Here is a 23,788-nt window from a genome sequence, read left to right as displayed (position 1 = left end):
ATGTTAGAGGCATTCAACTCAGTTTTTGTAGCTTCAAGAGCCAAGTCTATTATGACTATGCTTGAGGAGATTAGAGTGTACTTTGTGCAAAGATGGGAGTCCAACAGGCAGAAGATTTCCAAATTTGATGTTGACATTCTACCAAATATCAAAAATAAATTGGAAAAGGAATAGCTGAAAACTAACCATTGGATTGTTATGTAAGAATTTGCTTTGTAATTATGTTGTGGTATATATGTTTTGTACCATAAATGCTATTGTAGACTATTATATGCTGATAGACTATTATATGCTTATAGACTATTATAGACTGTGATATATTGTGTTATGTGCATTTGTTACAAGTGTGCAAGTGAATTTGATTATGCGGTTAGACACATATCATTTAATGGAGAAAAATTTGTTGTCAATCTTTGAAAACATGATTGTTCATGTAGAAGGTGGATGCTGACAGGGCTCCCATGTTGTCATGCCATTTTATGTATGAAATATATCAGCACTTAGAAGTCGATGAGTTTGTGCTTCATTGTTACAAAAAGGATTGCTATGAGGCTTGCTATTCACTAGTGTTATATCCAGTTAATTGAGTATCTTTGTGGTAAAAACATATGTTCTTGATCTACAACCACCACCCATAAAAAGGTAGTATGGTAGACCCAACAAGAAAAGGAACAAGGAGGCTGGAGAACAATTGAGGCATGAGTCACAACTAAAATAAGCAAAATTTGGTATCAAATACAGTAGGTGCCATAAGGATGGACACAACAAGGCCACAAGCAAGCTACCTCCCTCAGTAACTTAGTCACTTGCACAACTATCTGCACAATCATATGGACTTTCCAGTCAACCATATGCTACTTTAACTCATGAAGCAACACATACTACTTCAACTCAACAACCACCCAAAAAGAAAAATGAGACTTTAAAAAGGCCTAAGACCTGTTATGAGCCAACCCTAGTAGTTAAACAATGTCACTTTGTAGCTTATGGCTCATAATGTCACTTTTGTATAATGGCTTATGACTTATAATGTAAACCCTACTATTTGATGTAATGACATATGGCTTATAATGTTAACCCTACTGTTTGATGTAATGTGTTATGGCTTATAATGTCACTTTTGTGTAATGACTTATCGCTTATAATACCACTTTTGTGTAATGACTTATGGTTTTGACTTTGACTTAAATTATATAATAAGTTATATTAATGGAATGATATGGTATTGTTTACGGTGATTTCCGGTAAACAACCGCTAGTCTTCCAAACTATAATAAATATGATTTGGTTACTTGCAGGATCGACTAGATTGATCCTAGGACACATAGTCAAGAAGATTGTTATCAATGTTCATTTGAATCATATTCGTAATTTGTCCTCTTCGATGAGTATTGTTCGATTCAAGAATCTTGGTAATTGCTTCGTTATATGTAGTTATAACTTCAACAAGAAAAATAAATAACATAACATATGAAACTTAAAAATTGTTAAAACATAAAGGATCTTAAACTGCAGAAACGTTAAGAACTTTAAAAGTAAATGATCATGAAAGTAAATTCGAAAGTAAAATAAAGATACAGGAATGTAAATGACAAGAAATAAATGGAATGCAGTAACTCAGAAATGTATTCGAAAATGAAATACAATACACATGTATTAAAATGGTGGTGTCATACGTACATTTTCTCAGCGAACTCTTTCTCGTAACACTTGATACTTGAGTAAATATGTGAGTGATTTGTACAAAATGAACACACGGAATCCTAACATAAAGACCCCTATTTATACTAGTTTCGACCTTAACGGTCCTACACTAATCTGCTGCCACGTTTCTCATCAGAACTTCCAGCGAAGCCATCTGTTATTGAACGGTTACGAAACCGTCTTCGAATTTCAAATCTTCCTGCCTGAGTCCGTCTTCGACGCGTGGCAGTGTATTAAACAAACACTACTAAAAAACACGCTAAGTAGTAATACTTGAATACATATTCTATGAATTTTGTCTAAGTCCCGAAGACATATGCTTTCATTAGTCTTTCAGTGTCCACTATCTTCAGCGAACTTAGAAGTCTTTATTTTCGAAGCATGACCATCAGTAGCCATTTTTTCACTTTTTAAGGGATGGCCATCAGTAACCATCTTTCCTTCGATTCTCAGCTCCTTCGAAGGACAAACAATATAAAACGAAATCTTCAGCTAACAAATTGCCCCCAATAAATGCCTGTTTCGAGAATCAACAGAAATAGGCGTTTCTTGTCATTATAAGATTTCGTTTTTATGATCTTTGAAAGTTCCAAGACTGCTGACTAACGTCATAATCACTGATAACACTGTTTCCGAAACGTCTTGTCATTTTCAAAGATGTCTTCTCATGACTTACATTCCCACGTTTTAACCTTACTTACTGATCATTATTCCTATATACTAGGAGTAAGGCTAACTTATTCAACCGCCGTTGGATTAAATCACCAACCGCCATGTGTTTCTCGGGTTTTACCCAAAAGATTAAAAGGGTTTCCGTTAAACCTTTAAATATTTGACCTTGTGCCTTTATACCGCCTTTCATTCATCTTCTTCACCGAAAAATTGAAACATCTTCACTCTCTTTAGAATCTTGTCCTTTTAATCAAAAATTTCTCCATGGCTTCATCTTCAAATGTTCTTCAACCTGCTTTGAAGCTCCAATCAACAACACGCTCTGGGGAACGAGAGTTCGTTCCAAACCCTAACACTGAAGAAATACGCGCAATCTACGCTTCCCAGGTAATCATACCTTTTGATCTTTCTGGAAAAACTCTTGCTTTTATGGGTCCGTTACCGAGTGAAAGTATCCAATCTGTGAATAAATTCTTCCCTGCTTATTACAAGACTAGACCATTAGTTAGCAAAGTTAAGATAGATGAAGACGGTCGTTCTCCTTTAGGCAAATCTGCTAATGTAGAGAAAACTTCAACTGCAACCCCTTTAGCTTTAGCCAAAATTAGGTTAAACTATATGACCAATTCTGTAAAAGTGTTTAGGTCATTTCCTTTAGCCAAAGATCCTGATTTGTATTATGCTTGGCTAGGAAAGGTAGAGAAACAAAAAGGATCCTTTTGGAAATCGTTAGGGATATACGATTTGATCCAACTGTCAAAAACAGGTTTAGAATACAACCAACCCATGTTAGTAGCAGCGGTTCATTTCTGGGATGCTTCTCACAATACCTTCCATCTTCCCTGTGGAATGGTTACCCCCACGCTTTTTGATGTGGCTGCTATTACGGGACTTCGACCAACTGGCGAAACCTTTGATCCCAATGACATGGATAATGACACTATAGGTTTCAACGATTCGCAAGTTACTTACACGGCATTCATCCAGAAACACCATATTACCACCGAAGCGACAGTATATGACGAAGAGCATATTGCCTTTCTAGCATTATGGCTCTCACGGTGCGCCTTCTGCTCAAGATCTATCCAGGTTGCAAAGAGGTACCTTTGCATGGCTAATCAGTTGCATGCTGGTAGAAAACTCAACCTCAGCCAACTACTTCTAGGGTCTCTTTACGAAAACCTTAGTGAAGCTGCGAATCTTACCAAGAATTTCAAATCTGGAAATTTACTTTATGCTGGTCCTTTTTGGTTATTGCAACTGTGGCTCAATGCCACCTTCGAAACTTATCTTCCCTTTCGAGGAGATGTCAATGAGGAAGATAGCACAATCAAAAATCGAACTATAGAAGGGACCAGGTTAGCTTACCTAACTCCAAAAGAGGAAATGGGAAAGCTTCATGAACATTTCTTGGCGTATTCAATGATGTTTGCTCGGCGTGATCAGTTCGATCCTTCTATGGCCTCATTTGTACACAGAATAATAGGTCCTGAATGGTTTACTCGAAAATTTCCACCAACATCTCAAGATCAGCAAACTGAATCCATGGAAATTTGGGAAGCCTTCTTGACTCCAAGATTATTTTCCCACCGTCTTCGACCATCAAAGGGTCAATGTATCCTCATGTGTTATCAACCAAACTTGGTCTCGAGGCAGTTTGGGCTAACTCAAATAACACCTAAGTGCTTATATGAGAAAAGGAACCATATGTGTTTCCACACTTTGTATCTGACTGAAGAAGAATGTGAACGAAAAATCAACAAATATACTGGCGTCGCCAACCTTTCTCCTATTCCTTTCGAACCTTCTTTTTACTCTACACCAGATTTCCATCAATGGTGGACAGAGTATTATAGCTCTCAAATTTTTGATGCTGATAGCCTTGCTCAAGAACTAACCGCAGCTTTCACTGATGTGCAGGAGAACTTCAAAAAAGGTACTTCAACTCATATTAAAGAAATCCAAGCTTTTCAAAAATTCTTTGAAACTATCTATAGGCCTGATGATCTTAGTCGGACCGTTCGTGAGGCTGCAGTCACTTTGCGCGAAAAGTTTTCCACCAAACTAAAGAAATTGCCCTCGTATGTTCGACCAGAACTACGTTATGAAGTGGCTTTCAAACTTCATCCTCCAAAATTCCCTCCACTACCAAGTGCTGATTTTGGTGTGGCTCTAAGTCCTCCTTTCCCAGACTGGTTCGTGTGTGGGAATGCTCTCAAAATTCTTCAAGAGAGTGCCAAAAAACGCGCCGAACGAGTGGTTCCGACTAAGCATACCTTGGATACTTTCAAAGGACATCTTCATATAGATCTTAAACACGTTCGTGTCCTGACTCCAATACCTGAAGGTTTGGATTAAGGCAATCTTTTTCGACTGACTTTTCTTTTCTTTTACTGATATACTGATTTCAGTCTCAACTACAGCTGTTGCACGAAGGAGGAAGATTAAAGAAGCTTCTGCCCCAAAAGAGTCTGAGACATCTAAAAGCGACAAACCAAACTAAAGTGATTCGATCGTCACGGATAAGAAGCCCACGGTAAATACTTATCTCATACTCTAAATCTTGTACAATTCTGTGATTGGTACTCATCTTTCTCATCTTTCACTTGCCAGAGCTCGAAACCCCCAACGGGTTCGAAGCGTAAAGCTTCTTCGACCAATGCCTCAGATGGTGAAGACAAATCTCCTCCTCAAACTAGACAAGGACAGAAAAAGAAACACAAAGCTGTTACCCCTTCAAGAAAAGGGAAAAAAGCAAGTCCTTCCAAAGCTGCTTCTCCTGGCAATAAAGCGTCTTCTGAAGAGTCTCCTTTGAAGACTGCCAGCAATGCTCTTGTTTTGGAAAGTCATAACTCAAGCCCAGACAATAATCCACCCAAGGTATCTTGCGTTTGTCTTACATATTATCTTGTAATTTTAATTAACTAATTGCACTGGCATTTTACCTTGTTATTGTAGGATGATGTTGGCACTGCTACTTCTGGTTTCAAAGACCCTGGCCTCACCATTGATGTTGATAAACTTTATGGTAATTGTTAAATTTCAACTTTCGTCAATTAAAACTTTCGAAGGCTTAACCTCATGATTATCTTGGCTTCGTTCGAAACAGATACTTCTCAAGCTAGAACCCATGTTCTCTCACCAGTCTTCGAAGACGTTAGGCCAATTGCCACTATATTGCCTAATGAGCCAATCGAAGAAAGCCAATCTACTGACGAATCCCCACCTACTCATCAAGGCAAAGATTTGGAAGAGGATCATCCATTCTCCGGCAGCGACAATGTGAACCAGCAATCACATGGCAACGAAGATTCTGCATCGGAGAAAGATGCCATGGAAGAGATTTCTCAACCAGAAAAACCAATTTCTCAAGGAACTTCGACTCCCGATGTAAAAACTATTCCTGAGACAACTTCGATGCCTGCTCCTACGAAGCCTACTCCTTCGGAGCTTGAACAACTTAAACAAACTGATCCTCTTGGGTTCCTAAGGGCTATCATGAATGTGAATACTTCTTCACTTTCGGAGCCTGATGTCTCTCCAGCTGTAACTGCAGATTCTAGTGACAAGGAAGATACTCCTAATCTTCTTCGACAGATAAAAGAGAGATTCTTTGGGGTCAATCTTGTAGATGTTCTCAACCGGGACCCTGTTAAAAGCTACAACTTAAATCAACTTTTAAAGAAAGTAGATTTGCTTCAAGTTTCCCCAGAAGTCTCAGAGATGATTGTTCTGCTAGGCTCTCTCCTTGAACAACTCCAAGCTGACATTCTTCGAAAGCAAAACGTCGAGAAAGCATTATCTGAGATAGTGGCCTCTCATGACTCGTCATGGAATTCTGCTGTGGAAGCCACAAAACAAGGTGAAGCCCTCAAGCTTAAACATTCGGCGAATCAGAAAGCCATTGATGAATATGAGAAGAAAATCAGCTCCTGGAGACAAGAAATAAAAATGTTCGAGGGCAAGATAAAGGAAGCTGAAAGTAGCCAAGCAGCCCTCCAAGAATCTAACCAACAAGATTTGCTCGAAGTGGTGCAGTCAGGAATCAAACATTTCGAGACTGCACAGAAGTTAGTGCCAGAAATCGAAAAGTTGAAGAAACAAAGGGCACTAATTGAACTTCGAATGTCCTCATGGGAAACTCAATATCTGAAGATCAAAAGGGATCTCCCTGAGGACTTTAGCTAGATGTCTTCAATCTTGTTTCATTTGTTGGATTTTTATTTTGTAATCGAGACATATAATATTTGTACGCCTGACTCCCATTTCTATCTATAATATTTGCTTGCACTAATTTTAACAAATCTTTCAATTTTCTGCCAAATATATCTTTAGATTTCCTACAGTGCTTTTATTAAATACAACATGTAGAACCTGAACATCCTTCGCAGCACTCTTGCCTCTAGACTTGACGTTTCCACTTCTTCTAGCCATAATCATTATTAAAAGTGACGTCACTTTCTCCAAAACGTCGGTTTTCAGACGTGCGTGCATCAGTTTAATGATTACTTTTCAACTTCCAAGGGCGGGAAACGGCGGAGGCCATAACTTCTTACTTTGAAAAACGAACCGCAGTCTAATCACTCATTAAAAATGTAAAACCAACCCTCAGTATTCTCCTTCTATATAAAGGGTTCCATATCACTTTTATTTCTTCATTCAAGTATTTCTTCCCCAAACCAAAACACAGAAAAAAGAGAAAACACAACTCTTTCCTCTCAAACACCATTTTTCCCTGAAATGGCTGGAATTCTTTCCTTTAACGATCTCAAAGCTCTCATCAAGGGTGAGTTCAGACTTGATGAGGATGAACTCCTTCGTCATTTCATTAACATTGAAAATCTCTTTGCTAATCAGGAACTGAACTTCTACTTTGAGGAAGTCCTGGAGGGTGCCATCTACCCTAATATGGTGGCAGAGTTTTGGATGAATGCGTCTTTACGCATGGACTCTGAAGGTAGAGCCACCATTGATTCATCCGTTCGACATGCTCACCTTAGCATTACCCCCACCACTATTGCCAATCTCATAAGATGCAATAACACCGGAGCAACTTTTGATGATAATGTTCTCAGCATGACTACTCATATCATGTTGAGAACACTCATGGATAGTGATCGCTACAACGCACAAACCATCAGGATTTGGCACCAAATGCTCGTAGGCAACTTTCAACCTCGGGTGATTGATGAGAATAACATCATGGTTGAAGATCTGGAGTTTATTCTCTGTGGTATTCGGGGAAGAAAGATTAACATACCTTTGATGATCTTCAAAGGTCTTGTCAAAGCTGTTGCTATCGGCGTGGACCGTCGAGAAAGTGTAACTTGTCTTCCATACGGGAGACTCCTTAGTTACATTTTTCTCAAGAAAGGCGTAGTGAGAAGAATGCGTGATTCTGGGGCTAGGGACATGTTCGAAGCTGAACCTGTTCCTGTGCTATCTCTGAACAGTCTAGACGCCAGAATTGACTAGCGAGTCTAGGTTTAATCTTTTTATATGTCTATGCCTTCCTCTCTTTTTGTAATCTCAGATCCTATTTCTGGATCTTTTTGTAATGAAATGCATTTCCATGCTTGCAATGAAAAGAATATTTTGGTGTTTTGATTTTTCTTTCCATAATTCTTTCTGATTCTAAAGCCATTTTGATCAATGTGAAGTATATTTTAACACATGCCTGACCATTTTGGCTTTTCGTAGTACTTTAAGTGTCTACGTCTTTGCAATCTTTACTTCATGCATGCTAGGTTTATATCTCTTCAAGTATTTCCCGTTCACTCTTAAGATCCTGCGATCTTCTGCCAACTCTTCAATTTCGTAGGCATTGTTCGAGAATACTTTTAAGATTCGAAAGGGTCCTTCCCAATGTGGGGACCATTTACCAAGTGCCTGATTCTTTCGATCTATAGGTAGAATAACTTTCCAAACTAGATCATTATTAACAAAAGTTTTACCTTTCACCTTTTTGTTATATGCTCTGGACACTCTTTCCTTTTGCCTCTTTATCATTTCCAATGCTCGAAGCCTGTCTTCGTCCAAATCTACTAACTCGTTCATCATTAATTCCCAGTATACGTTGGGAGGAATGTCTGCTTGCCTTTGTATTCTTACTGATTGCAAACATATCTCAATTGGAAGTACTGCGTCATGTCCAAACGTTAACTGAAAAGGAGTTGTATTTGTGGCTTCTTTTGGAGATGTTCGACAAGCCCAAAGTGCCTGATCTAAAGTCTTATGCCAATTCTTGGGTTTCTTTCCTACATGTTTCTTAATAAGGCCAATTATTACTTTATTTGCTGCTTCAACCTGGCCATTTGCTTGAGCATAATAAGGTGTAGAAGTAAATATCTTGAAACCTATTTCTCTGGCAAAGTCTTGCATTTTTCGTCCAGTAAAGACTGATCCCTGATCCGTTGTTATGCTTTCTGGGATTCCAAACCTATATATAATATGTTTTTGAATAAACTCAATCACAACCTCTTGATCCACATTTGCCAGCGGTATTGCTTCGACCCATTTTGTGAAATAGTCTATTCCCACCAAAATGTATCTTTGACCTTTAGAGGACTTGGGGTGAATTTCTCCAATCAAATCTAGTGCCCATCCCCTAAAAGGCCATGGTTTTACTATCGTACTTAGTTCGTTTGCTGGGGCGTGTTGGATACCTGCGTGTTCTTGGCATTCTTGGCACCCTTTTGCAAATTTAATGCAATCTTTTAACATCGAAGACCAATACATCCCATATCGAAACAAAAGCCATTTCATTTTGTGCCCTGCTTGATGTGCACCACATGCCCCACTATGTACGTTCGACAGAGCCAAATATGCTTCTGCTTCTCCCAAGCATTTTAACAATACCCCTTCAGGAGTTTTCTTGAACAATTCATTTCCCATCAAATAATATGACAGGGCTCTATACTTGATTTTTCTGTCTGTATCCGTCAAAGGATTTTTCAGATAGTTAATAATTGGACTCCTCCAATCTGTGTCTGTTAATGAATCTATATTCAATACCTCGTGTAATACGGTGAACTGACTTTTTATCGATCGAAATGTCGCGGTAAGCAAGAGTCGCCACCGACTTTTATTTTATCCAAATAAATTCAGAAAGGCAAAAAGAAACAGAAAAAACCTTTTTAAAGAAATCTAAGTTCGGGGGGTAATTTATGCAAAGGGAAGGTGTAAGGCACCCTTTACATCCATGGTTTTCCATGGGCTCTTAATTGCTTTGCTTGCTCGTTTGTTTAGAAAATGTAGATGAAAGGGATAGGGACTTTAGCTTGTGAATAAGCGTTGCCCTTTTGAAAAATTATGAGAAAGAATATAATAAAAAGGTTTGAGCATTGCAAGGCAATTAGGGGCAATTACCTTAAACTCAGATAATAGGTCTCTTTTTAGCCTTTCAGAATGAAAGGGTCTATCCTTGCCATAAGAGGGCAGGAAGCCTTTCGTTTGGAGGTAGAAGGGTCATCGAATTATCATTCGCTTAAAGACTGACCCATGCCATAAAGAGGCAGGTAGTCTAAGAGGAAGGATCAGAATAGCCTTTTTTCCGTAGGCAACCAGAGGATACCTCAGCCTTTTCCGTAGGCAACTTCCGAGGGTCGAGGCCATGTTAGTGTATCGAAGGCAGCATCATTAGGGACCGTGACCTTTAATTGAGGCAACATGGCTGAGGTATCCTCGTATTCGAGGGACTGGCTATTCTGCACAAAAAAATACACAAGGCAACAGGCAACAGGCAACGGGCAACAGGCAACAAGGCAACAAGGCAACAGGGAGGTTACCCAAAAGTGTGCGTGTGTGCATCAATCACGTGATCATATTCGAATATATTATCTTGTAGAATTGGTGATTCTATGTTCAATTCAAAGGTTGCACTCCCTAGGATTACTAACCACGCATTTAAATAATATAACCAAAACAAATATGGGGGAGGGAAATTGTAACCAGCGGATCCCTTAATAGGGTTTGACATAAGTAATAATTAAAAAACATAAGAATAAAAGGTTAGAGTTTAGGGTTACCAAAACGTAGCTTTGGCGGTCGACAAACCCTGAAAAGGCAGACAAACAAAAATAGGGTGAGTGCATGACTAATTCAGTGAATATTAGAGTTAACCCTAACTTAATAAAAAAAAGTGGCAAAAAGAAATTAAATAGGAATAAGAACTTAGCTTCGAATTTGATCTGATAGGGTTGATAGTCGGAAGACGCCTTAAGGTTAACCTGAAAGTGGCAAGGCAGAGGCAGAAAAATTGAGTGTAGGCAATGTTCATGTAAGGAGACAAACCCTAAAAACAAGAAATAAAATAGATTTTTAATTTTTAGAGTCGAATACTTAGCTTCGAGTTTTTGAAGGCGCGTAATCGGAAGGTATTTGTAAAGACAATCCTGAAAAGGCACAGAAAAAAACAAACATTTTTAGTGCATGGCATGATCTTCGTAAACCCTGATTAGGGCGCGAATTGACTAAGTTTAATAGAATAAATAAACCCAACCTAATCAATTATTGGTATTCTACCTAATTAATTAGATCGGTAAAAATACAGTCTCGAGTAGATTTTCTAATTTTAACAATTAATCAAATAACTTAAAACAATTTAGATTAATTTAAATATTCACCCATATAATTATTAATAATAATTAAAATAAATATTTTTTATTTTAAATAGTTTTTATGAAAAAAAGAAAATTAGAAATAAGTTTTATAAAAAGAAACCTTAAAAGAGTTTTAAAACTAATATCAATTATAACCAAAATAAAAAGAAAATCAAATTATATAATTAAAAGAAGAATAACTCAGCTTTTGATCAGGTGCGGTGAATCTATAAGGGCGCATGGTGGTCTCGCACCTTATGGATCCTTGGATCAGTCTCGAATGGAAATCCGGCGGCCAGGAATGAGGTTGTGTGATGAACTCGTCATCCCCATGCTTAAGAAACTAAGGCGCGTTCCACTAGGGCACTCCCTATCCGCTGTCAAACAAGCAATCAGGAAAACATATAAACAATTAAATTAATATTTAAATTAATTTTTGCGCGCCCAGCACTCATCTTCTTCGCTGGGATTCTGAAAGAAAAGGCAACACTTTTGCCCACGTTTTGCAAGCGTAGCCGAAAACCTGCAATTCATACAACTCACAATACAACGCATAAATCAACCATACAGACATGGATCGATTGCAATTTGTGTTTCGATTCCACTGGTACCATCAATCCGACCCAATTTTACTTAGAACATGGGATCCTAATTAGAGTTTTCAAAACCCTAACAATGGTGTAAACCTATTCACGTGTTCATCCTTCAATCAAACCTTCCAGAAACATTATATGCACCAAGATAAACACATATATGCAGCCAAATCATGTAAATGACGCGCGAATTATTGAAATCGAAGTTAAAAAAAAGAAACGCAAACCGTAGAATTTGTGAGTGTGTTCGTGACGCGAGGAGGCTTGGTAACAATCTGGAACCTTTCAGTGAAGCTTCAGGGACGTGTTTAAATGTCTAGAACGCCTTGAATCTTCTTCCAGCTCTCAAACCGAATTCACTTGTTCTTCAAATTTTTTTGAGTTGGAATAGGATTCTTTTAGTCCGAGTCCTCTCTTTTTGCTGCAGAATCCTCTCTTCTTAGGGTTTGGTGATGTTATGCTTATATAGTATAGTACATTAGGTCAATTAATCTGAATCAAATCCAATGAAATCCTTGATTGGCAATCTTGAAAAATATGGCTCATGTAAGTTTCTAATTTGGTCAAGATTTCAATCCAAACTTTAACAAACTTATTTTCACGAATTTGTATTGATTGGGGAATATAATTGATGGTTAGATATGATTCTTTTAAGCTTTTGAATCAAATATTTGATTTTCCTTTAATTTATTTGATTTTATTTAATTGAATAAAAAAATCATAATAAATTAAATAAATCAAACAAATTTGTGGAAATAATATTTTTGGTCTTGGAATCATAAGGATGAGGATTGGATCATAAATAATTTGGGCTCATTTGAATATATTTGGGATTTTGGGCCTTTTTCTTTCATGCACACCCTTAACAATCAATGAACTTGTACATCTTGCCATTTCCTCATACTTCCATATTTTTTCAAGTTATTGAACTTTTTAGAAACCTCAGAGAGTCCTCTAACCAATGTCTTTGGTCTCATATCAAAATGATTTTCCATGCTCCTTGTGTGTCCTTTTGAAAAAAGTATCCTTTTGTTGACTTTTGAAAAGGACCTATGATGTTTTGGTCCATATCTCTCAAATGAAGCATTTTTGGACTTGGCATGTGAGAGACAAAATTGTAGAGAATCAAATTTACTTCAAAATGAGCTTTGGATGGAAAATTTATGATGCTCCGTGTGGGAGTTATGGCTGGTCAAAGTTCAGTTGACTTTCTCCTATGAAAACCCTAATTTAGAAATTTTTGATTTGTTGATTTTTTTGATCTTCCCTTGATGAACCATGATCAATTCTTGATCAAATGGTGAATGATACTTCAATATGAGGATCTTGACAAAAAATCAGGAGTTTTGACCTTACTTTGACCACAGTTGACTTTTTTAGGTCAACTAGTCGACTGTTGATTTTCTGAACAGTTAAGTGACCAGAACTTTGAGATAGGCCTTGATACTTGTCATAGAGGTACTGTAGAATATATTGAGCCATGTTAGCTGTCTTGGAGCCATTGATTCACTGCTTTTCCTTTGAATAAGTCGATCCCTAGTTTCTGTGCTTTGCTTAGGAGAGTGTGTCTTGGAGCTTTGTGTATTGATTTGTATCTGTGTAAGAGAAATTGTATGGGCAAATTTTGGGGTATGACAGCTGCCCCTGTTCAATTATCTTAAACCTGAAGATGTAGAGTGGTTTATATGCCAGTCGGTATCTGAAGGTGGAAGATGATTGAACACTAGAATACCAAGAAATTTGCCCTAGCTGAAATAGGGACTTTTGTCGGAGATGGGCTTAAAGATGCCATCCAGGCCTTGAGAGAAAATTTATTGGAGATTGATCATGTCAGCACCGTTCGTAGTAACTGAATTAAATCTAAGTCTTTTGAGCTATTCATGGAGGATACTCGAAACTAAGTATCAGAACTGAATCGTCGTCTTGATTATCTCTAAACTATTTTCGAAATAATTGTCACAATTAAATCTTTATCTTGATTATCTCTGAACTATCTTCGGAGGATACCCAAAATTAAGTGTCAGAATTAAATAACTATCTTGATTATTTCTGAACTATCTTTGGAGGATACCCAAAATTAAGTGTCAGAATTAAATAACTATCTTGATTATTTCTGAACTATCTTTGGAGAATACCCAAAATTAAGTGTCAGAATTAAATAACTATCTTGATTATCTCTGAACTATCTTTGGAGGATACCCAAAATTAAGTGTCAGAATTAAATAACTATCTTGATTATTTCTGAACTATCTTTGGAGGATACCCAAAATTAAGTGTCAGAATTAAATAACTATCTTGATTATTTCTGAACTATCTTTGGAGAATACCCAAAATTAAGTGTCAAAATTAAATCTTCGTCTTGATCATTTCCGAACTATCTCTGGAAGATATCCAAAATTAAGTGTCAGAACTAAATCTCCATCTTGAATGAGCGTCAGAATTAAATCTTTGATTTGATTATCTCTGCACTATATCTAGAAGACAATGTTTATTTGATTGTAGAAGTAGGCTGAAAAAGGAACATTAGTTTTATGCAATGTTGTGATGCATGTGTTGTAATGAAAGTGTTATGCATAGGCAATGAGGCGTATGTATGTTATGTATGAATTTACTATGACACATGATGTATGAAAGTGATTTATGCTATTTGGAGTATCTTGAGAAAATAAATCTCTGTATCTTTGTGATTTTGTCGTTTGATTTTGTCTTGAAGAAGTACAACTGGGGATTTATGATTCTTGCTTGGGGATGATCAGTAACTTGATGTACCCTGATTGGGAATAAAGACATTAATAAACCATGTTGGCGGAGAGCAAAGTGTTGGAGAACCAGCAATGTTGAAGATGTAAACTTTGTTGGGGAGCCATGTCTTTGTCGAGAGCGTTTGAAGATATCTTCTTAATGATTACTCTGTGGGGATATGATCTTGTGAACCCATCTCTGTGGGGAGACATGGGTGAAAGTTGCCCCCAGTATTATAGTAACTACCATTCCTGGATTTGGTTAGGACACACCACTAAGTATTGATCAGATGTCAAGCTGGACTTTCATAGATTTTCCCCTGCTAGTGAGGACTTTATGAAGTGTATATTGTAGGCGACATGCCCCTAGTAATCGGAAACTTAGGATGATGCCCCTGACTGTTTGGCTTTTGAGAGATTCTTGGAATTTTGACTTGATTGCCCAAGATTGATTGGGAAAAACGTGTCATGCCCCTTGTATACGTAGGAGACATTGCTTCTTGGAGTAATATTGTCTGTCGGGATAAATTTCAGTCATTAGTTGTACCCTGTGCAAGTTCTTTCTGTTGCTAACATTTGAAATTATGTAGCAGAATATGTTTAATAATGTATTCATGAGATGCAATGCATACGTTTGTCTTGAGTTTTTGAAAAACATTAAAGCAGGAGATGTAAAAACATGACATTTGTAAGAACATGATATTTATAACAACATGTCGTTTGTAAAAGCGGGACATCAACTTGGCATTTATGGTAAACCTTAAGGAGTCAGGATACCTTTTTGGTAACAGTACGCTTTCGAACTAACCATGTTTCAATTAGGACTTTCAAAGGTTGTAACGTGGCTTGGTTCACGGTTTAAGAAACAAAGGATAAAGGTTCAAAGTTTATTTGTACCCACCCCTCTTCGTGATGTTCTTCGATCCTAAGCTCAGTTAATTCAACTTATGCATTCAGGTTCCAAGAGATCTATGGATTTGCGCCTTCGATAATGTTGATAGTTCACAAGTAATGAGAACTTCTGATATGGCAGTCATTTTTTTCCTTTTGGTAGTCACAACTTTGTGTTGTTCAAGAATTTATTGACTTCTCCTTTTTCATCTTTTTGATATCCCTAACTTTTGCCTGAACTGTCTATTGTGAGCTTACAGTCAGCGGGATGCCTCGATTTTTGCCTAAGTCATCTTTTTGATTTTTGACTTAGCAGGCTTTTCTTTGTATATATGTTTTTTTTCATTTTTTTTTTCTTTTTGAAAGATAATGACTGCCTTGCTTAACGATTGATGAAACATCATTGGCTTTTGACTGACATCTCCAACACTTCTTTGATGTGTGCGGATGAATGCTTGTGATTAGACCCTTTGTTGAAAGATGTACTGAATTATTCTCTTAAAATAGAATGCACAACCAAATTAATTGAGAACTACCCTGCCCCAGGTTATGATCAAGGGTTTTAGTTAGTACAAGAAAGAAACTTCTACTTCTTAGGCTCAAAGGGGTTGACGAGGGATTATCATCCTTATATCTCCACTGTTTAGGAATTGAAATAATGCCTGTACATCGTCAACATAGTCCGTTCAAAAGCATATTGTATGAGGTTGCGGTATCGTTTTCGTCATCCTCCCTCAAAAGGCTTACAGCTTAGCAGGAGTTGAATAAACACAAAACATATGCAAAGTAAATACGTAAATTAGAAGGAGTGATAGCGAAATAATTTATTCAAGACAAACATATGCAATGCACTGATGATGATTATTAAAACAAGATAATGTCTATCATAAGCCGAATGTTTAAACAAACAGGAAAGAAATTGCAAACGAAAGTAAATCTAATGATCTAAAAGTCTATCTTTCTAGCCATCCACAGCATTAGCCATCTTGTTGTGATTAGGCATGGGGGCAGTGATCACGTTAGGAGTTGCAGGAGAGTCGAACTCAATTTCACCAGCGTCGATCATATCTTGAATTTTGTTCTTCAGCAGCCAACAATTCTCTGTGTCGTGTCCAGGACTATTAGAATGATATGCGCATCTTGCGTTGGGTTTGTAGCTAGGAGCAGAGGTGTTAGGATTCTTAGGAGGATCCCTAAGGGTGATCAAGTTTTCCTTTAGCAGATGTTGTAAAGCTTGAGCTAACGACGTGTTGATCTTTGTGAATTGACGTCTGGGTGTAACTTGTTTGTCTTGACGACCTTGTTGAGGCGCCGGTGTGGAGCTCAGAACTGCCCCAATATGTTGATCATGGTTTATCCTTTTCTGCCCATACACAGCATTGGAATCTGATCTCCCATTGAAATGCTTCTTTGTAGTACTTGAGGATGTAGCCACTTGAATCTTACCACTTCGGATGCCATTCTCGACACGTTCCCCAGTCAGTATAAGCTCAGTGAATCCAGATGATGAATTTCCCAGCAAATGACTATAGAAAGGGCCAGTCAGTGTATTCATGAACATATCTACCATCTCTCTGTCAGCCAAGGAAGGTTTGACTCTTCCAGCTAGATCTCTCCATTTCTAAGCATACTCCTTGAAACTTTCCTTAGGTCCCATAGACATGCTTTGTAGTTGCATGCGAGTTGGTGCGAGGTCAGAATTATATTGATATTGCTTATAGAAAGCAACAACCAAATCTTCCCAGGTACGGATGTGGGTACTTTCCAGTTGATAGTACCATTCGAGTTGAGTTCCAGATAAGCTCTCTTGGAAAAAGTGGATCCAGAGCTTCTTATCAGCAGTATGAGGTTGAATCTTCCTTACATAAGACCTCAAGTGTAGTTTAGGACAGGAGACTCCATCATACTTAGCAAAGGCGGGAGTTTTGAATTTTGGAGGAATAACGACCCCAGGAACGAGTCCAAGCTCTTCAAAATCCAGCCCAGGTACCTTTTGAATTTCCACGCTTCTCAGACGCTCTTCTAACATCTTGTATTTGTCATCGGGATGTTCGTCCCCATGGTAATAGTCCTCTTCTTCTTCAGAGAGTTTGGCAGAATCTTGGTTACTTTTTGCATCAGTTTTGACACTAGCATCATCATCTTGCTCATCCTCGTCACTGTCTTCAGATGTTTCAGCATCCCTGAGTTGCAAGATCAGTCCGAGCTTTTTCACTCGAGTCTTCTTACCCTCTTTGGGAGTTTCAGCTTCTTCAACCTTTTTGAGAGGACCTTTGAACCTTCTTCCCAGATTGAGAACACCTTTAGGTTTCTTGGTCTTCTTTTCCTTCTTAGTCAGAAGGGATTTCAGCTCATCTTGCCCCTTGGACAAATTCAGAATCAAGGCTTGGAACTCAGTGTTTTGAGCTTGGAGATCCTTAACTGATTGTTCGAGATTCATGGTGCTGAAATAAACAGCGAGGAAGGATGAGAGACCTATTGTAAGAAACATGTTATGCGATGTTATGAATGCAAATGCAATGCTTTCAAGGATCTATAGGAAATTTAGTTTGCAACGTTTAGACATTGAATCAAACACAGCTATGTCTAGAGAATTCTGACTTTCGTCTTTGGACGTCCTTCTTTGAGAATCAAGCTCACCATATCGAGTGGGTCATCGCCTCTGATTCAGGATACTTCTGAATTTGAAGGTACATGGCTAAAGGAAAATAAATCCTCTTGCCCCTTGATAGGTATCGAGTCTCTGAATTGGAAGGTACGTGGCCAGAGGAAAATAAATCCTCTTGCCCCTTGATAGGTGCGGTGTCTTTGAATGGAAGGTACATGGCCAGAGGAAAATAAATCCTCTTGCCCCTAGATTGGAATTTAGTCCTTGATAAGAGCACCTGAAATTGTGCGCCCTAAATTCCTAAGATCCTTGAAAGGGTTAGTTAAATCATGTTATGCTTATGATGTCATGATGTCATGATGTTATGCGAATGCAGCTCATAAGGCATAGCGTGAGATAGTAAGGACAAACAAGTCCTTTTAATAGAACCTGCAAGAAACGAAGGTTAGTAGCAAACACAGGCAAGTCACGCAAGTCACACAATTTTTGGCTTAAGGCTTGCATGGGGTCTGATCAGGTGTCCTTCCCAAGGGTATTTCTATGGATAAAGAGATTTCAGCAACGGGTTCTACAAGTTATCCAGAATTGTCAGCCTTTCTAAAGCACCCTCGGACATGATACATTCGCATCATGCAATGATACTTTGAGAAATAACCTATCTGAATTGTAGCATCGGGTAGCGACTAGTTCTTAACATTTGTCAAGAGTAGTCCCCCCACTACGTTCCTAAAGGCCAGGATGGGTTAAGGGTAACTAAAGGTCCTTGAGCTCCTGCGCACCCACAGACACATACATAGACCCCCCTCATTTGAGAAAGGTGTGCATATGCTATGGAGTCCTAACTCAAGCGTGAACTTCATATTGACTCATCTCCCACATATGTGAAAGAGGTCGCCATGACTATGCCACTCCTAATCTTAAGTGTTCTTGAATCCGGGAATAGGATTCGTCCTTCAATTTTCCCAAAACAGCCCTGAAAAATAAAAAAAGCAAAGCAAACAAATAGAAAACATTTAAGTGATTCCTAAACTTTTAAGGTAACCCCTCTTTTATCGAAATTAATTCCCCAGCAGAGTCGCCAGTTCTGTAATACGGTGAACTGACTTTTTATCGATCGAAATGTCGCGGTAAGCAAGAGTCGCCACCGACTTTTATTTTATCCAAATAAATTCAGAAAGGCAAAAAGAAACAGAAAAAAACCTTTTTAAAGAAATCTAAGTTCGGGGGGTAATTTATGCAAAGGGAAGGTGTAAGGCACCCTTTACATCCATGGTTTTCCATGGGCTCTTAATTGCTTTGCTTGCTCGTTTGTTTAGAAAATGTAGATGAAAGGGATAGGGACTTTAGCTTGTGAATAAGCGTTGCCCTTTTGAAAAATTATGAGAAAGAATATAATAAAAAGGTTTGAGCATTGCAAGGCAATTAGGGGCAATTACCTTAAACTCAGATAATAGGTCTCTTTTTAGCCTTTCAGAATGAAAGGGTCTATCCTTGCCATAAGAGGGCAGGAAGCCTTTCGTTTGGAGGTAGAAGGGTCATCGAATTATCATTCGCTTAAAGACTGACCCATGCCATAAAGAGGCAGGTAGTCTAAGAGGAAGGATCAGAATAGCCTTTTTTCCGTAGGCAACCAGAGGATACCTCAGCCTTTTCCGTAGGCAACTTCCGAGGGTCGAGGCCATGTTAGTGTATCGAAGGCAGCATCATTAGGGACCGTGACCTTTAATTGAGGCAACATGGCTGAGGTATCCTCGTATTCGAGGGACTGGCTATTCTGCACAAAAAAAATACACAAGGCAACAGGCAACAGGCAACGGGCAACAGGCAACAAGGCAACAAGGCAACAGTGAGGTTACCCAAAAGTGTGCGTGTGTGCATCAATCACGTGATCATATTCGAATATATTATCTTGTAGAATTGGTGATTCTATGTTCAATTCAAAGGTTGCACTCCCTAGGATTACTAACCACGCATTTAAATAATATAACCAAAACAAATATGGGGGAGGGAAATTGTAACCAGCGGATCCCTTAATAGGGTTTGACATAAGTAATAATTAAAAAACATAAGAATAAAAGGTTAGAGTTTAGGGTTACCAAAACGTAGCTTTGGCGGTCGACAAACCCTGAAAAGGCAGACAAACAAAAATAGGGTGAGTGCATGACTAATTCAGTGAATATTAGAGTTAACCCTAACTTAATAAAAAAAAGTGGCAAAAAGAAATTAAATAGGAATAAGAACTTAGCTTCGAATTTGATCTGATAGGGTTGATAGTCGGAAGACGCCTTAAGGTTAACCTGAAAGTGGCAAGGCAGAGGCAGAAAAGTTGAGTGTAGGCAATGTTCATGTAAGGAGACAAACCCTAAAAACAAGAAATAAAATAGATTTTTAATTTTTAGAGTCGAATACTTAGCTTCGAGTTTTTGAAGGCGCGTAATCGGAAGGTATTTGTAAAGACAATCCTGAAAAGGCACAGAAAAAAACAAACATTTTTAGTGCATGGCATGATCTTCGTAAACCCTGATTAGGGCGCGAATTGACTAAGTTTAATAGAATAAATAAACCCAACCTAATCAATTATTGGTATTCTACCTAATTAATTAGATCGGTAAAAATACAGTCTCGAGTAGATTTTCTAATTTTAACAATTAATCAAATAACTTAAAACAATTTAGATTAATTTAAATATTCACCCATATAATTATTAATAATAATTAAAATAAATATTTTTTATTTTAAATAGTTTTTATGAAAAAAAGAAAATTAGAAATAAGTTTTATAAAAAGAAACCTTAAAAGAGTTTTAAAACTAATATCAATTATAACCAAAATAAAAAGAAAATCAAATTATATAATTAAAAGAAGAATAACTCAGCTTTTGATCAGGTGCGGTGAATCTATAAGGGCGCATGGTGGTCTCGCACCTTATGGATCCTTGGATCAGTCTCGAATGGAAATCCGGCGGCCAGGAATGAGGTTGTGTGATGAACTCGTCATCCCCATGCTTAAGAAACTAAGGCGCGTTCCACTAGGGCACTCCCTATCCGCTGTCAAACAAGCAATCAGGAAAACATATAAACAATTAAATTAATATTTAAATTAATTTTTGCGCGCCCAGCACTCATCTTCTTCGCTGGGATTCTGAAAGAAAAGGCAACACTTTTGCCCACGTTTTGCAAGCGTAGCCGAAAACCTGCAATTCATACAACTCACAATACAACGCATAAATCAACCATACAGACATGGATCGATTGCAATTTGTGTTTCGATTCCACTGGTACCATCAATCCGACCCAATTTTACTTAGAACATGGGATCCTAATTAGAGTTTTCAAAACCCTAACAATGGTGTAAACCTATTCACGTGTTCATCCTTCAATCAAACCTTCCAGAAACATTATATGCACCAAGATAAACACATATATGCAGCCAAATCATGTAAATGACGCGCGAATTATTGAAATCGAAGTTAAAAAAAAGAAACGCAAACCGTAGAATTTGTGAGTGTGTTCGTGACGCGAGGAGGCTTGGTAACAATCTGGAACCTTTCAGTGAAGCTTCAGGGACGTGTTTAAATGTCTAGAACGCCTTGAATCTTCTTCCAGCTCTCAAACCGAATTCACTTGTTCTTCAAATTTTTTTGAGTTGGAATAGGATTCTTTTAGTCCGAGTCCTCTCTTTTTGCTGCAGAATCCTCTCTTCTTAGGGTTTGGTGATGTTATGCTTATATAGTATAGTACATTAGGTCAATTAATCTGAATCAAATCCAATGAAATCCTTGATTGGCAATCTTGAAAAATATGGCTCATGTAAGTTTCTAATTTGGTCAAGATTTCAATCCAAACTTTAACAAACTTATTTTCACGAATTTGTATTGATTGGGGAATATAATTGATGGTTAGATATGATTCTTTTAAGCTTTTGAATCAAATATTTGATTTTCCTTTAATTTATTTGATTTTATTTAATTGAATAAAAAAATCATAATAAATTAAATAAATCAAACAAATTTGTGGAAATAATATTTTTGGTCTTGGAATCATAAGGATGAGGATTGGATCATAAATAATTTGGGCTCATTTGAATATATTTGGGATTTTGGGCCTTTTTCTTTCATGCACACCCTTAACAATCAATGAACTTGTACATCTTGCCATTTCCTCATACTTCTATATTTTTTCAAGTTATTGAACTTTTTAGAAACCTCAGAGAGTCCTCTAACCAATGTCTTTGGTCTCATATCAAAATGATTTTCCATGCTCCTTGTGTGTCCTTTTGAAAAAAGTATCCTTTTGTTGACTTTTGAAAAGGACCTATGATGTTTTGGTCCATATCTCTCAAATGAAGCATTTTTGGACTTGGCATGTGAGAGACAAAATTGTAGAGAATCAAATTTACTTCAAAATGAGCTTTGGATGGAAAATTTATGATGCTCCGTGTGGGAGTTATGGCTGGTCAAAGTTCAGTTGACTTTCTCCTATGAAAACCCTAATTTAGAAATTTTTGATTTGTTGATTTTTTTGATCTTCCCTTGATGAACCATGATCAATTCTTGATCAAATGGTGAATGATACTTCAATATGAGGATCTTGACAAAAAATCAGGAGTTTTGACCTTACTTTGACCACAGTTGACTTTTTTAGGTCAACTAGTCGACTGTTGATTTTCTGAACAGTTAAGTGACCAGAACTTTGAGATAGGCCTTGATACTTGTCATAGAGGTACTGTAGAATATATTGAGCCATGTTAGCTGTCTTGGAGCCATTGATTCACTGCTTTTCCTTTGAATAAGTCGATCCCTAGTTTCTGTGCTTTGCTTAGGAGAGTGTGTCTTGGAGCTTTGTGTATTGATTTGTATCTGTGTAAGAGAAATTGTATGGGCAAATTTTGGGGTATGACACCTCGAATTGTTCTTTGTTGGCATAACCCAATCGTGAGTTCTCCAGATCACTTGGCGAAAGTTTAATAAACATTGCTCTTCCTCTTACTTCAATCAATTCTTCCAACTTTTCTTTTGATACTTTATAACCTGAGGCTAACTGTGCCAAGTCGTTTGCTTCCTGGTTATTCACTCTTGATACGTGTTTTAATTCCACATATTCAAATTTCTTGAGTAGCCTATTTGCAATAACAAAATACATGATCAAATTCTCTTTGATACACTTGTACTCTTTTGTCAATTGCTTGATGACCAATTCGGAGTCTCCTTTAATTTCGACTCTGGTTGCCCCCAATTCTAACAAAGCCTCAAGTCCAGCAATCAATGCTTCATATTCAGCTTCATTATTGGAGCATAATGGACCTTCAATTTTATACTTGAGCTTTGTTGGAATTCCATCAGGAGAAATTATCAATATTCCAACACCAGTACCCTCTCTATGTGTTGAACCATCGAAATATAACTTCCAAGGTTTCAAATCCACATAATGCTGATGATTCTCAACCACCGCATGGTCAACAATGAAATCTGACACAATTTGACCTTTCATTGCCTTGAGAGGCTGAAATATTAATGAATATTCAGTAAGGGCTAAAGCCCACTTGCCAATTCGACTGTGTAGTATTGGCTTAGATAACATGTGTTTAATAACATCACAATGAGATGAAACGTAGACGTCAACTGGCTTTATATAATACTTAAGTTTGATACAAGAGAAATACAAACAAAGGCAGAGTTTTTCTATATCAGTATATCTAGTCTCTGCATCATTGAGTACTCTACTTAAGTAATAAATGGCTCTTTCGATGCCATTCTCATCTTCTTGGGCTAACATGCTGCCTATTGTTTTATCTGATGCTAAGATATACAGGCGCATGTGCTTCTTCCCATTCGGGGGAATGAGAATTGGTGGACACGTCAAGTATTGCTTTATTTGATCGAAAGCTTCTTGATGTTCTACACTCCATTCGAACTTTCCTTGCTTAAGCCGTAATAGGGGCGAGAAAGCTTGGGTGCGTCCACTTAAGTTAGAGATAAATC

Source organism: Vicia villosa, unplaced genomic scaffold (assembly GCF_029867415.1).
Source record: "Vicia villosa cultivar HV-30 ecotype Madison, WI unplaced genomic scaffold, Vvil1.0 ctg.000045F_1_1_3, whole genome shotgun sequence".
Classification (NCBI taxonomy): Eukaryota; Viridiplantae; Streptophyta; class Magnoliopsida; order Fabales; family Fabaceae; genus Vicia; species Vicia villosa.
This window is presented reverse-complemented; position numbering follows the sequence as displayed.